Raw genomic sequence first — 13404 nt, 5'->3', positions numbered from 1 at the left:
TTTAATATGTGTTGAATGTCAATTTTAGCGTGTTAAATGTTCTAAATAATACTGTATTTAGTGACCATCGAAAAATAAACACCCTCGACAAAAAATCCGAGGGGCTGTTACTTTGTATATCATTCTATTTTTTTTTTCTGTTGACGTAGGACTAGGTATTTCATTCCTATATCGGAGATCAAAATTTCGCAAACGAGAGCATTACATAGGAGGAACAAAATTTTGAGCGTTAATACCTCTTTTCCGGCTGAACGGTGTGGTATAATAATAACTCCATTCGAAGGATAAATTGTCCACGACTTATATGCTTCTTACTTATTAATGGGAAAACTTGTTTCAATAGCCAAAAAAATGTTTTGAAAGCTAGCTTTTTAAATTATTGACGATGCTTGCGTTTGTGTTGATCGGAATGTATCCCCGAATTTTATTTTAGTTCTTAGCCAAGTATTTTGTCGATGTTTGTATGTGTAATCGAAAAAAATATCGTGGAAGAAAGAAAATCATGTTTTTTTAGATTTCAAATGTTTTTGTAGACAGATACAATGTTGTTGTAGCCAAACGAATAATGAACCCAATAAGACCAATAATTCAGCTTTCATTTACTCCTTAGAACTTGTATTCTACTATGGGGAAATGTTCTATTAACCCCTTGAACGGAAATAACGAGTCCAGATCGTCATACACTTTCCTGAACAAACTGACAATGACGAGCTGGACTCGCTAGATATTATTAAGGATTGATGCTTTTCATGAGAGCAGTATCTGTAAGTCAAATCGATCTATTGCTTTGATATAAATGTGTTAAAAAAAAATAAAAAATTAAATCGTCTGCCAGAGCAGTGCTGACTGAAAACAAATTGTCGTTCAAGGGGTTAGCTGAAAAATTACCTGTTTGTCTTCGATCATAACTATTTATGATCGCAAAAAAAAAATCTAAGCCTGAAAAATATTGAATTATTGGTTAGAAAAAATCATCCATTTTTACAAAGTCTGAAAAAAGAGTTTTGTAGTTATTTTAACTCTACTGTAATTTCGATAATATAGCAGCAAGTACTTCTGACTCATTTGACACGAAGTTACAGCCTTCCAAATATCACAACTTTTTAACATAACTCGCGTATGGTTCTGACAGACCGAGCATCAATGAGGTGACTGAATTAAATGCCTATTAAAACTGAAGTTAAAAAATATATTTTCTGGAGTTTTTTCACCCAATTATATTTTTTTCTTTGAATAAATATCGGGTTTTTCAATCAGAGCGCTACGTTAAAAATGAAATCAGAGCGTTTTTTAAAATGAAACAAAAACGGTTTTGGATATCAATGAAATTTATTATTCATGTAAAAGTACATTTGATGCCATTATGTATGGAACTCGATTTCTTTTGCGAAACGAATATCGTTTCGAATGTGATGAATATCATTTTTTTGCTTTTGATATTCAAAGTATAAATAACAGAAAAAGTTATGTACCCCGCTCAATGCTGCATTCATTTATTATAGCAAATGTGTTCATGCATCAGCGAAATGAACAAAATGAACTCGTTTGTTATTGTCAAAAAAAAGTCACTTACACTGAAGTAATATCATATTCGTATTTGTCGTATAACGTCGAGATTTACTGTAATAAATCTCGATTTCATGCAATTTGAAGTCATTTGGCATCGAAAATTTTTTATTTCTTTTTGAAAACTCGTCTCTGATTGGACAGGATTCAAACAGTACTAATGTGTTGGACTTTTTCAAAAGTCATTTCGATTGATTTTAACGGGGAAGTGAGCATCCATCGTGATATGATGCTGAGTGACTCCTGACAATCGATCGTAGACTTTCCGTATTTATATTTTGGGCTACCAAGTGTGATGTTTTAATACTTCAAAAGGACTTTAAAGACTTATGCTACAACAAGTAAACATATACCTTGCTTCCAAATAAACTTCCGAGCCCTTCTTCTAAATTAACGAATATTTTCGGCTATATTCTGTTAGACATATTCTGTAATCAGCCCAATAAGCAGTCATTTCGCTCTCGTTGAAAATTTCTGATGATAATTTTCTAAGCTTTTCAAGTGTTTCATTCCTCCGAACTGTATCCTTACTTAATTTTCCGCTTCAGAAGACAGTTTTCTTCGAAGGCTACGGTCATACTAATTACAACGAATCTGTTTCAAGTGGAAGAAATATTTTCCACTGATATGAAATTGCCGTCTCAAGGTTTGGAATGACAAATCTAAAAAAAAAAATCTTGGATCCCTGAATCGTTCAATCAAAAGGCTTCCAGAACTCAAAATTGACACGTTGAGTCCCGGTCGAACTAGGGCACCGACAATAAACTATCCGTCAGGCCCACGTTCGTCCCTGCGGGCCGATAGCGGACGTTTCTAAAAATTATTTTCTAACATTGTTACCGTCGTTCCAAGCGGCCACACTTTCCGAACGAAAATTTCACTGTCGGTCCGATTAGACCGGCGCGAACCAGGCGAAAAATTCTATGTCAGTCTCCAGGAGGCAAATTAAGCATGGGGGTGAAATTGATCGACTGTACTAATGAGGTATTATTCAAATAAATCTATAACTTTTCTGTATGACACGTTCATTAATCATCTGTAGGTACTTTCATCAGTGGTTCTTATCGAATCGCGTATTAAATTGCATATAAAATTATCCTCTTCTGAACCGTATTGACATAGGATTATGTCTTTGATTTCTATATAGGGGGGTCACTCCACGAAAAATGTAACGATTTATTAAGAGTTTTCAAACGCATATTACTCAAAATGAGTATTGCGACATATGTTGTGCTATATATCATTAGACAGGAAATTTATCCACATTTTTTTTGCTTGAAACACGAACAGTGAATATAGTAAAAAAAAGTTAATAATTTGACGATTTAATTGAGTATATTTTCTTTCGATTGCACTATCCACTCGCTTACTTCCTTCCGACGCAACGATCAATCTTTTTGCCTAAATTCGGGCGATAGCTCATAATGTGAGTTGATGCGTAAAATAAATTATTCTCCATTTACCGATAATAGGCATTAATTTTATATTATATTGTATGTTGTCCAATCAATTTTTGCTCAATTCATGTTTTTATCGTGTAGGTCTCACTACTAACAATTTGTGTAAATGTGGTCCAGGATGTCATAATATCGAGTATGTTGTTTGGTTATGTAAAAATTAAATAAATGAATTTAAATGGCTGCTGATATACTAGATCGAAAGGGTATACCCACATAAATCAGTTTATGATAGCTTGAGTAGTAGCGATCTTACCGGGCTATAAATTTATTACAAACAATGTTCCGGACAACGTGGTAACGAAGGAGATAATGCTATTTTTATCTATAATATATTTTTGTAGTCATAGATTGATTTGACTCAGTCTTATATTTATGTAGGTCTTAACTATTTAGACTTGTCTTTAAAAATGATACATGATGACTCTTCGTCTTCTTCTGCATGATTGAATAAACAGAAGGAAAGGGTAGTAATGGCTTTAATGGTATTTTTGTGTACATTTTTTAACAGAATGTGGTACCGAATTCTACCACGTTATGTCATCTAACCCGTTGAAAGGATACAAGTACATACAGGAAACGATTTTTCCAGGGCATCCATTTGATGTATCCGAAGAGAAAAAAATACAGATTTTGAACAATTAAAAACTCGATTTGAATGCAATTACTACACACAAACACAGTCCTATGTCAAGATCCCGTCCGTGCCCCTAGGCTCAGACCCCTCAACTTTTTTTGTTCCCATTTTTATGCATGATAAAGAAACATGTTTTCAACCCATCAAAACGATATTAATATACGCTAAGCATATTAATGCACACTCAGCTGATTTTTTATGAGTTGAAATAGTGATCAGATAGTTACAATTACTATTGAAACAAGTGAGAAAATTCAAAATGGTCACCATTTCGTGTTGATATTGTTTGGCATTTTTCCATTGTTTCATAATCAGTTTCATGAAATATATATTTTTCTTCATTGTATTAAATTATTGATGAGTACGTAAATCGATTGATGCAAATATCTCGCAAATCCATCAGCAACTGAGCTGAAATTGCACAATTCTTGGTTGTTGTGCATTTAACATGTCTTGGCATCGAGTTGAAAACATTTATTCCTTTGAAGTATAACAAATTTTGTGAAGCAAATGACAATAAATTAGGTAATCTTAATTCATTCGCGTTTCTAGTGTTATATCTATGGCAATCACTTCCTCTTTCAACTCGATCACACAAATATCGAGGCAGCAAACCGTTAACTATTTTAAAAATGAACACCATAGTTAAATAAACAATTATTTGCTTCACGGATAACCATTTTAGAGCGTCCAGCATCAAAGATGAGGAAGTGAATCTATTACATTTTAGAATCAACCCCATTATCCTATTCTGCAAACGCTGTGATCTCGATATTTGTGTATCATTGGCTAAAAATAATATGGAAGAACAAAAGACTTAATGGGGAGAGATGATTGATTTGCATAGGTGTATTTTGCTGCACATAGTTAAATCGTTTTTCAATCGGCGTAAGATTCCATACTTCTTGGCAATTTTCTTGATGACATTGTCAATGTTAGTATTGTCATTTGTCATCAATAATCACGCCAAGATATTTAATCTCCCGAACGCGATCAATGGTCTCATCATCAATTACAATAGAGACGTTTTCATTAGAACGATTTCACGAGATTACCTTAAATTTAGTTTTATTTATATTCAACTTCAATTGCTTATACTTCAACCATCTACTTAAAGAACGCAAATCTCCATTCAAATGTAAAACGACCTGATTCAAATCATTAGCTGCAATGAATAACACAATATCATCTGCAAAAAAGCTAATATCACAAAATCGTAAAACTAGTCGCATGCCGTTGATGTACATAATACATAAAGAGGGCCCTAATTCAAAGCGCTTAATCGTGTTCAACAACGAGAGGGGCTAGAAATTGTCTCGAAAGCGCGTTCCACATCCAAGAAAACAGCAATGTTGATATCTTTACATTCTAATTTCTCTTTCCATTTTGCCAACACCAAGTTCAATGCGGTTTCACAGGAATGTCCTTCCCGATATCCCGATTGTTCTGGTATTAGCAAAGCGTTGAGATTTAAATATTCTAAGAGCTGGCCTTTAACAACTAATTCTAATATTTTCTCTAATGTGTGCAACATGTTGATGGGACGAAACTATTCGGCTTTAATCGTTTCAGTAACCTTCTGAATAGGAACTATAAAAGATTCCTTTCACACCTGAGGCCAGTCTTCCATGTTTTACAAAAAACACTGCGTCCGGGATAAACATGTCCACGCTGCTGTTCGCAGTTTTGTGTTTGAATACAAACATGATTTTTTCGTACATATGTTTGAAAATGTGACATGTTTGTATTCGTAGTATGTTTGTACATCATGTTCGAACATCACGTGAAACATTAGGATTAAACATCGTATGTCCAGTTTCTTTTGCATTTTCACACCAAGCACCGGCAGTGCGTGGAGTAAAAGGAACGAATCGGACACCACACCACCACCACTCAACACGTGTTGTGTTGGTATGTTGACATGGACAAAATGCTTTCCTATCATGACAATGGGTGCTTCGTCTAAAATATTGGGCAAATAAAATAAACCTCTTTATTTGTTCTGAACAAAATAAACGTCGATTGATGTCAGAGTTCTTCACAATTGATATCATTATTTAGTGCACGCATCAATTTATATACTGAATTCATGTAACATTCGCTATTATCAGCTATTTGAACAAGTACTAAAATTGAATAGAGCGTGGCGGAGATGTTTTGTTACCCACAACAAATTTTGATTACAATATTTCTATAATTTTAATCGAATATAAAGTACCAGTATTCAGGAGTGACACGTTAGAGGCGAATGAACTGCAAAGTTTAAAGCCTCTTAAAAACAAAGAAGATAAGATAAGTGACATGTTAGGCGTGACGCCAACCACTCGACCACGGGAGCAACAATTTTGGCTGGATCTTTGAATATTTACAAATGTCTAATATTGTTTGTTCGCGACGAACGCGACCCGAACTATAAAACGAGCGAAGAAGAGGAGAAGAAAAGATGATGCAATGGCATACACACATAGTATATGTAGTGTAGTGTAGCTTTTAGTTTGTTCCTTCATTCAGTTTGTGATAACATCGAGAAATTATTGATGCGTTTCAGCCGCTGAAATTTCTCTGCTGGTTCTGCTGTGTGCCGCTGAAGGTTGCATCTAAAACTAATTTTTGGGTATTTATTTATTTATTTGGCCAGCATCTGTACGACGTCACTCGCTGTGCAGTCGGTTCTTCAAACTTCAATTGGCAACATGCACGCAAAAAAAATCATTTAGAATGCTTCTTTCTATTCAGAGAATGTTTTCCTTGCACGAAACCAAGGATTATTTAATCAGACCAAATGTGCATGATCTCATAGCCTCTTAATTCATGCAATGCGAATAATACGAGTAATGCGAACTAAATTTCAAGTTCGTTTCTGTGAGAAAGTATTCTACGAAGAAATCTTTTAGGATGAATAATTTATTTCCGTGCAAGAAAAAAAAACGAAACGAAAGCAATGAATACTGCGACATTGGGTGATATGTTTGTACATGATGTTCTTGAATTATAAACATCGTGTTTGTTTTCACATGTTTATGTTTGTGTATCATTGTTCGTGTTCGGGATAGACATTCAACACTAGCGAAAATCATGTTCGAGTTCAAACAAAAACAGGAAACTTTCACATCGCGTGGACATGTGTAAGTGTTTTTCGGAAGACTGCCTGAGGCACATGCCCAGTTAATAAAGACTTACTATTAAGGTCCAGCAAGATGTGATCAATGACATGAAAGCAATCTTGAATAACTCTAGCATTGACATTATCCACTCCAGCCGTTCTTCCTAAAGAAAAGCAAATGAGCTCATCGAATTAATATCGTACACTTTAGCAGTATTGCCAGATATTTTTTGAAGTCAATCAAAGTATTGAAATAATATTCCGAGTGCGGCGAGAAAATATTTTTTGTGGGTGGCTATATAGTTACTATGGCCTTATAGAAAGGTCAAATGAAGTGTTCGGAATTTGAGTCTGTTCGGAATATGAGTCAGAACGATACATGAAAACGTGAAAAAATCGTTGTCACGTCATGCCGACATGTGTTTTAATTCAATTTTAATTTTGTGTTATATTCCCTTATTATTCTGCGCGGCGAATGACTTGAGTTGGCTAGGTTTCTCGCTTTATTGTTGAAGCCACCTTACTTTTCCACTCCTATTTGGTACCCGAGTTGATAACATATGAGGACACGAGTTCGAATCTCACCTAAATGACAAACTATAGTCACGCCATTCGCCTGCGGGAACACCGTGATTTGGGTCATCTCACGTCATTCGCCGCGCGGAATAAAGGGGATTCTATCAAACATAAGTTCTTTTTAGTTCATTGAAACATCACTCATCAACCAATCCACCGAAAGATTCTTATTGGAACGAAAATGAGAAAAAAAAACCCAATTGCTTCAGTCTGCACTCATTCATCGCTCCCAACTTATTCGCCAGCACGTATGCAACCAGCAATGCCCACGCTAGTTACAATGAGCACAATCCATTTGTGCGCGTCGCTTGTTAATCCATCGACCACGAGGGCGCACTGTCATCTGGTGCGCATCCGTTAGGGAAACCCTCTTCCAATGAACAGTCAGAACGATCAAAAAAGACAATCCTTCTTCCCAGATTCAAGCAAACTTAACTCATGAAAGCACTTTCGGTCAAATGGGGGAAAAAACGTCTGTCCTTCACGTGGATAATCGTCATTGTTTATAGTTTCCAGCAACTTGTATTTTCCACGATGGCTCTAACAGTTTCTCGCTCGTTACAGATACCTCCACGAACAACACCGATTCAACCTTTACCCGAAGCTTACCACAAACGCCAGGTGAGTACACATTGCAAACCGTAAATGAATGCTTTCGATATAGGCTGCTTCCTTTCAACGGTGTGGTATTAGCGCCTCGACGGAGAGTTCCGTTGGAAAAATAACTTATTGCACCCTTCCGGAGAATCAGCGGTTTTCGTGTCATCGAATCGGAAAAATAATTACGAGCTTCGTTTCCTTGTTGCGTGCTGCTCGGTTGAGTGCTAAAATCATTCTTCAGTTTTTCAAATTTTCCTTTTAATTTATTCCGTTGACGCGTGATTGATTTGTTTTGCCAGGTATCTTCTTAGCTTTGGCACAAGCAAATGCTAGACATAACGTTAAAACGCGAGAATGATTGTGTCGATTGACAGCATAGTTTGCATAGTTGTTGGCAAAGCCCATTCGAACCGAAACTAACTTTTAATTCCCAACCGCCATTATCGCCGTACACTTCCGACAGTGGCGAGAAATGCACGATTCCCTGCATTCCAAAGGACGAGTCAAAGTGTTTTCTTGAATGCGCCAAGGAGGGCACCTTTTCAGACTTTGGCTCTGTTCGGAAAAACCCTGGTGCATTCCGGATCGATACCGCTAGGCACATCACCGCCCACAAACAATTCATGTGAGGAGGAAAAATTCTTCCAAATGTTGATTTTTATTTCCATCGCCTGTTTCTGCGAAGGTCTAATGAAGAAAAGTGAGCTCGGAACTAACAAATGAAGTGCAATAAAAATAAAAACTCCCCACTTATGCACCGTGGTGGTTTGGGAGTATGTTGAAATGATTCTTCGATGGTTGCAACCGTGCAGAGCATGTCGAATGCAAATTTTGCCAACCGGCCAAGAATACGTGCCCCCCCCCCCCCTCCAAATAGGAAAAATGGCGATGATTCCGTCACCGTGTGGTGCTCAAATTGGAAGCGATGACCCGCCGCCGTGGAGAAAGCGCCATACACACGTTTCGACAGGGAGCCCCATTTTTTTGGAATGCTTCCCATGTTTTGTATGCAGTTTTAATTTGAGTTTCCAAGTTTGACGGCAGCCACGGAAAAGAACTCTGGCGGAACCCTGAAGCTATTTTAAGGAAAGTGCTGTGGCGTGAGGCTACCAATTTCCGAACCGATTACGGCAATCTTTATTGCATTCAGGTTACCCATCATTAGTCGCGCAACCTCAAAACTGGAATATTTTTTTTTATTTATCTCCTCCGAGTAATTTGCATTTGCTTCGAGTTGTCATCGAAAAATCTGCTGGCGGGTTCGTTTCTTCTGGCATAGGTGTGCCACTTTCCACTCATCCGGAAGACCCGACACACTTTAGCGCCAGCCAAGAATACGTGAGTTTGTAACGAGCCAACGCGCTCCAAAGACTTGGCACCCGGATTCGTTGATTCGCTGCCATAAAGGGTGTAGATACAGGCCAATCCCTCCCACTTACGCCCGCTTCCGCACATACAACAAGAAAGAGTAATCGTTTTATAATTCATTTCTTGCCATCACCTGTGCGATTTGGCGCTCGATTTGAGGTTGAGACGACCGACAGACTGTACGGTTTTCGTGTATTTTTGTGTATGTGTTTTTTTTGTGTTATTTTCAAATTCACACTGACGTCCATCTTTTAGGAGCCCGCATATAGCCATATCGTCATGACGTGTTTTCGTTTAGAGAGCACGCGAAAAAGTTATTTTTTTCGCGGGGCTATTCTGCCATTTCGTTTCTTCCTCCTCTGCTCGGTTAGTGGGTTGCACACATTACGATACACGACATCACTGTCGGGAACAGCAGGTGCCAACGCTATGCTGTGCTGCCCTATGACAGGAGATTCTTTAGCAGCTCACCAACAAAACGGCACATCCCATCGCCCCCTTCCGCCAAGATCACGAATAATGCTTGAATGGGGAGGCTCTTGGGTGGCGTTATCAATCACAGAAAATATTGGTGAATGGACCCGTGAATCGTTTTCCGCTAACTTATTTGCAACAAAAATTGGTGCTAAAGTATCATATGAAAAATCGAGCCTTGATCGATCACGTAAGGGAAACAATGGGAGTGATGTGACTCTTTCACAGGTGTTGAAATTCTTCGGAACCATCGGAAACATGATTCTTAATTCGAATTAATTATAAATGTTGAACCATTAATGCACTCTATAAGCAACAAACCTAATTTTAAGTTGAATTAAATGTTTTTAAACCGTTCTGCACTTCTATTATTCTATCACATAATAACTCGCGCATTGGTCTGTCAGACCGAGAAATCAATAATTCGTTCATTTCTCAGAAAATATCAACACTACGACTTTGCGATTCTCTCTAGCTTCGTTATTCGTCGTTCGTCATCGTTTAGCGTATCGCATGTGTTGGTACGAAGGAGACGTGTGTCACTTTTTTAACACTTTCGGTCTGACACACCGACGCGAATATAGGAGTAACTTTTTTGGACAAGTGCCATTTTTCATATTCTAGAATATTGTTGAATGAAATGTATGAATTAATGTTAGCGGCGTGGAATATTTATTGAATATAATGCATAAGATCATTACCGGACTATTCATATTTGATTTCAGTCCCTTTTGTAACTTGTTGAACGGATCCATATATTAATTATTCGTCGATATATTCGTCGTTAGATTCATACGTTCAAAAGCAAAATATGAATGTTTGTCTTTCGTATAGTTATTCGCTAAATATAATGGTCATACATATACACTCTTGTGAAACTTGTGGAAGAATTGTAAACAGTAAACTATAAACTAATCGGTGGCTTATGGTAATTTTTATATTATTCATATTTTATTTATATATACAAGAAAACAAGAAAAAGAAAAGGAAGTTCCTAGAAATCCTTTTATATCATCTTTTTATGTCCCATCTAAAAAAAGGCTTCAATTATTAGTTTATCAAGACAGAGACAAAGAATATTAGAAATGTGCAAACTTTATAATCCAGAACCTTTATCATCTAGTAATTATCTAGAATACGTTATACAGGGTTTTCAATTTCGGGCTTCCGAAAGTATACAGTCCTGCGCTGACAACCGTTTGACATAGCTGTCAACCAAAGCGTCATATCGTTAGTTGAATGTCTGCCATTTTACAATATGGATCGTTTTAGCATCGCACAACGTGTTAATTTTGTTAAATTATACTATAAAAACGATGGAAAACCGGCAAATGTTTTTCGAGCATTACGGACGGATTTTGGTCGTCATGGACGGCCTACAGAGCACACAATCGCTAATGTAGTGCGTAAATTCGAACAAACTGGATCCGTAGCGGATATTGTGAAACCTGTGCATCATCGTAATGTACGTTCGGCCGAAAATATTGCTGCTGTTGCTGCCAGTGTGGAGGATGACCCGAATGTTTCGATTCCACGGCGTGCTCAGCAATTGGGCTTGTCAAACACATCATTGTGGCGAATTTTGCATTTGGACTTGCACCTACATCCATATAAAGTCCAACTGGTACAAAAATTAGAGCGTGGTGACCATGGAATGCGTCGATTGGGTGAACGAACAACAGGAGCAAAATGCTGAATTATCGCATCAAATTTTCTTCAGCGATGAGGCACATTTCGAGCTCGGTAGCTATGTGAACACCCAAAATTTCCGCCCCATGATTTTCTTCGTATTTCTTTGAAAATGAGGACGGCGAGACGGTAACTGTGAATGGTGAGCGCTATGGCCGCATGTTAACCGATTTTTTTTGCCACAAATTGAAGATATGGATACGGATGACATGTGGTTTCAGCAGGACGGCACCACGTGCCACACAACACGACCGAATATGGCCATATTGCGAACGAAATTTGAGGGACGCATAATTTCGCGTTTTGGTGATGCCAATTGGCCGTCCAGATCATGCGATTTGAACCCGCTAGACTTTTTTTTTGTGGGGTTGTGCGAAAGACCGTGTCTATGCCAACTCTCCGCAAACTCTTGTACATTTGAAAGACAAAAACCTGTTCCGGATCAAGGTGTGCGAGGAAGCCCTAGGTGGACATTTGAGTGATGATGTATTTCACACATAATGGCATAAACCAAACATTAATTGGAAATAAAAGTTTCATCGAAATTCGAATTCTAAGTGTGTTTTATTTCAATTTACTTTCGGAATTTAAAGTTGGAAAACCCTGTACAATCTTCTCTTTAATAAAAAAAAAAACAAAAAACACGCAACAACTGCATGAAATGTAAAAAATATGTTTGTTTCGAGCATGCAGTTATGCTATGTTCCGATTCTTACTCCAATGAAACCACAATCTATTAATACGTTTTTATGTTATTTTATAGCTCTTTATACTTCCATGAATTATATTCAGTTGCTTACTTTTGTTTAATAACAGTGAAAAATTCGAATTTCGTTATTTGTGATGATAATCCATGATAATCCAATCCAAAAAGTACTCTTTTTTGGTGAGGTTGAATTAGATGACTAATACAACATAAAAAAGACGAAGAAAACATATATTTTTAAGATTTTTTCATTCAATCATACCCTCTTCTTCAAATAAATGCCAATAAAGCCTGAAAAATACACAATGGCAACATTACAGAGAAATTTAGAGAAGTTTAATTTTCGGTCTGTGACACCGAGCGCGAGTATACGTGTTATGATTTTGACTCGCGTTTCTTTAACAGAAGAGTTAAAGAAAATTAATCATTGTCATGTTTTCGAAAATAAACAAATAGATTGCAATACGTCGCAGTGGCAAAAACTGAACCTTCAAACGAAAGCTAAAATAATCTATTGACCAGTTAGACTAGTGGTGGCCCACCGACCTCTTCCATGTGGCCCGCATCCTGATTGAAAATTTCTTGAAAATTTTCTTTTCATCTGAGTGATGAATGAAAATAGTAAAAAAAATCTTCCGAAAACAGAGTGAAAATAAATTTGGGAGTAATTTTGCTTAACCGTGTATATCCAAGCTGATCATTGTCGTAATTCATCCTTCTACTCAGGGTTGCCAACCATATTTTTCAAAAATAAGGAAGAATGAAAATAAAAATCAGGAAGAAATCAAGATGGTTCAGATCGGGTTGTCAGAAAAAGTTCATTTCGATTTTTGGGAAAACAAAAGCATAATTTTCATAGGCAGACATACATTTATTCATTTTTATAAGCAAAATTTTGTTTCACAATCATTCCCCATTTTAAAAATTTTATCCTCCCAAAATATGTTGATATGTTGTTCAATATATTTTTTATGCTGTTCATAGAGTCCAAGTTCTTGCCCTTAAGTGAATTTTCCAGAGAACTGGACCTCTGATAATCTGTAGGTGCAATGTCCGATTAGTTTAGCTGATGAGATAGCACATTCCAACCATAGTCCAGAAATTTTCGTTGCGTTTCTGAAGCGAGTCGTTTCATAAACGCAATGGAGATGCATTGTTTTTGGTTTTTCGGTTGTGTGGAAATGTTACTATCATCGACTCCTGCCGCTTTATGTCTTCATCAGAATCG

At 37.0% G+C, this 13404-nt stretch overlaps 1 protein-coding gene and 1 long non-coding RNA gene across 3 annotated transcripts in view; both read left to right on the top strand.

Annotated features, from left to right (window-relative positions):
* The window catches only part of LOC129777322 (uncharacterized), a 294287-nt gene that overhangs the window by 50776 nt on the left and 230107 nt on the right, over positions 1–13404 (top strand). The gene's annotated exons all lie outside the window — the stretch shown is intronic.
* The window catches only part of LOC129777309 (homeobox protein prospero), a 248256-nt gene that overhangs the window by 12927 nt on the left and 221925 nt on the right, over positions 1–13404 (top strand). For both annotated transcript variants that reach the window (XM_055783543.1, XM_055783535.1), the window contains exon 2: positions 7904–7960. The gene's annotated coding sequence lies outside the window, so the exon portion shown is untranslated. The remainder of the gene's footprint in view (positions 1–7903; positions 7961–13404) is intronic.

The sequence above is a fragment of the Toxorhynchites rutilus genome, chromosome 1 (assembly GCF_029784135.1).
Source record: "Toxorhynchites rutilus septentrionalis strain SRP chromosome 1, ASM2978413v1, whole genome shotgun sequence".
In the NCBI taxonomy this organism is placed as follows: Eukaryota; Metazoa; Arthropoda; class Insecta; order Diptera; family Culicidae; genus Toxorhynchites; species Toxorhynchites rutilus.
Note: the sequence above shows the minus strand (reverse complement) of the source record. Positions and strands in the feature narration are given on the sequence as shown.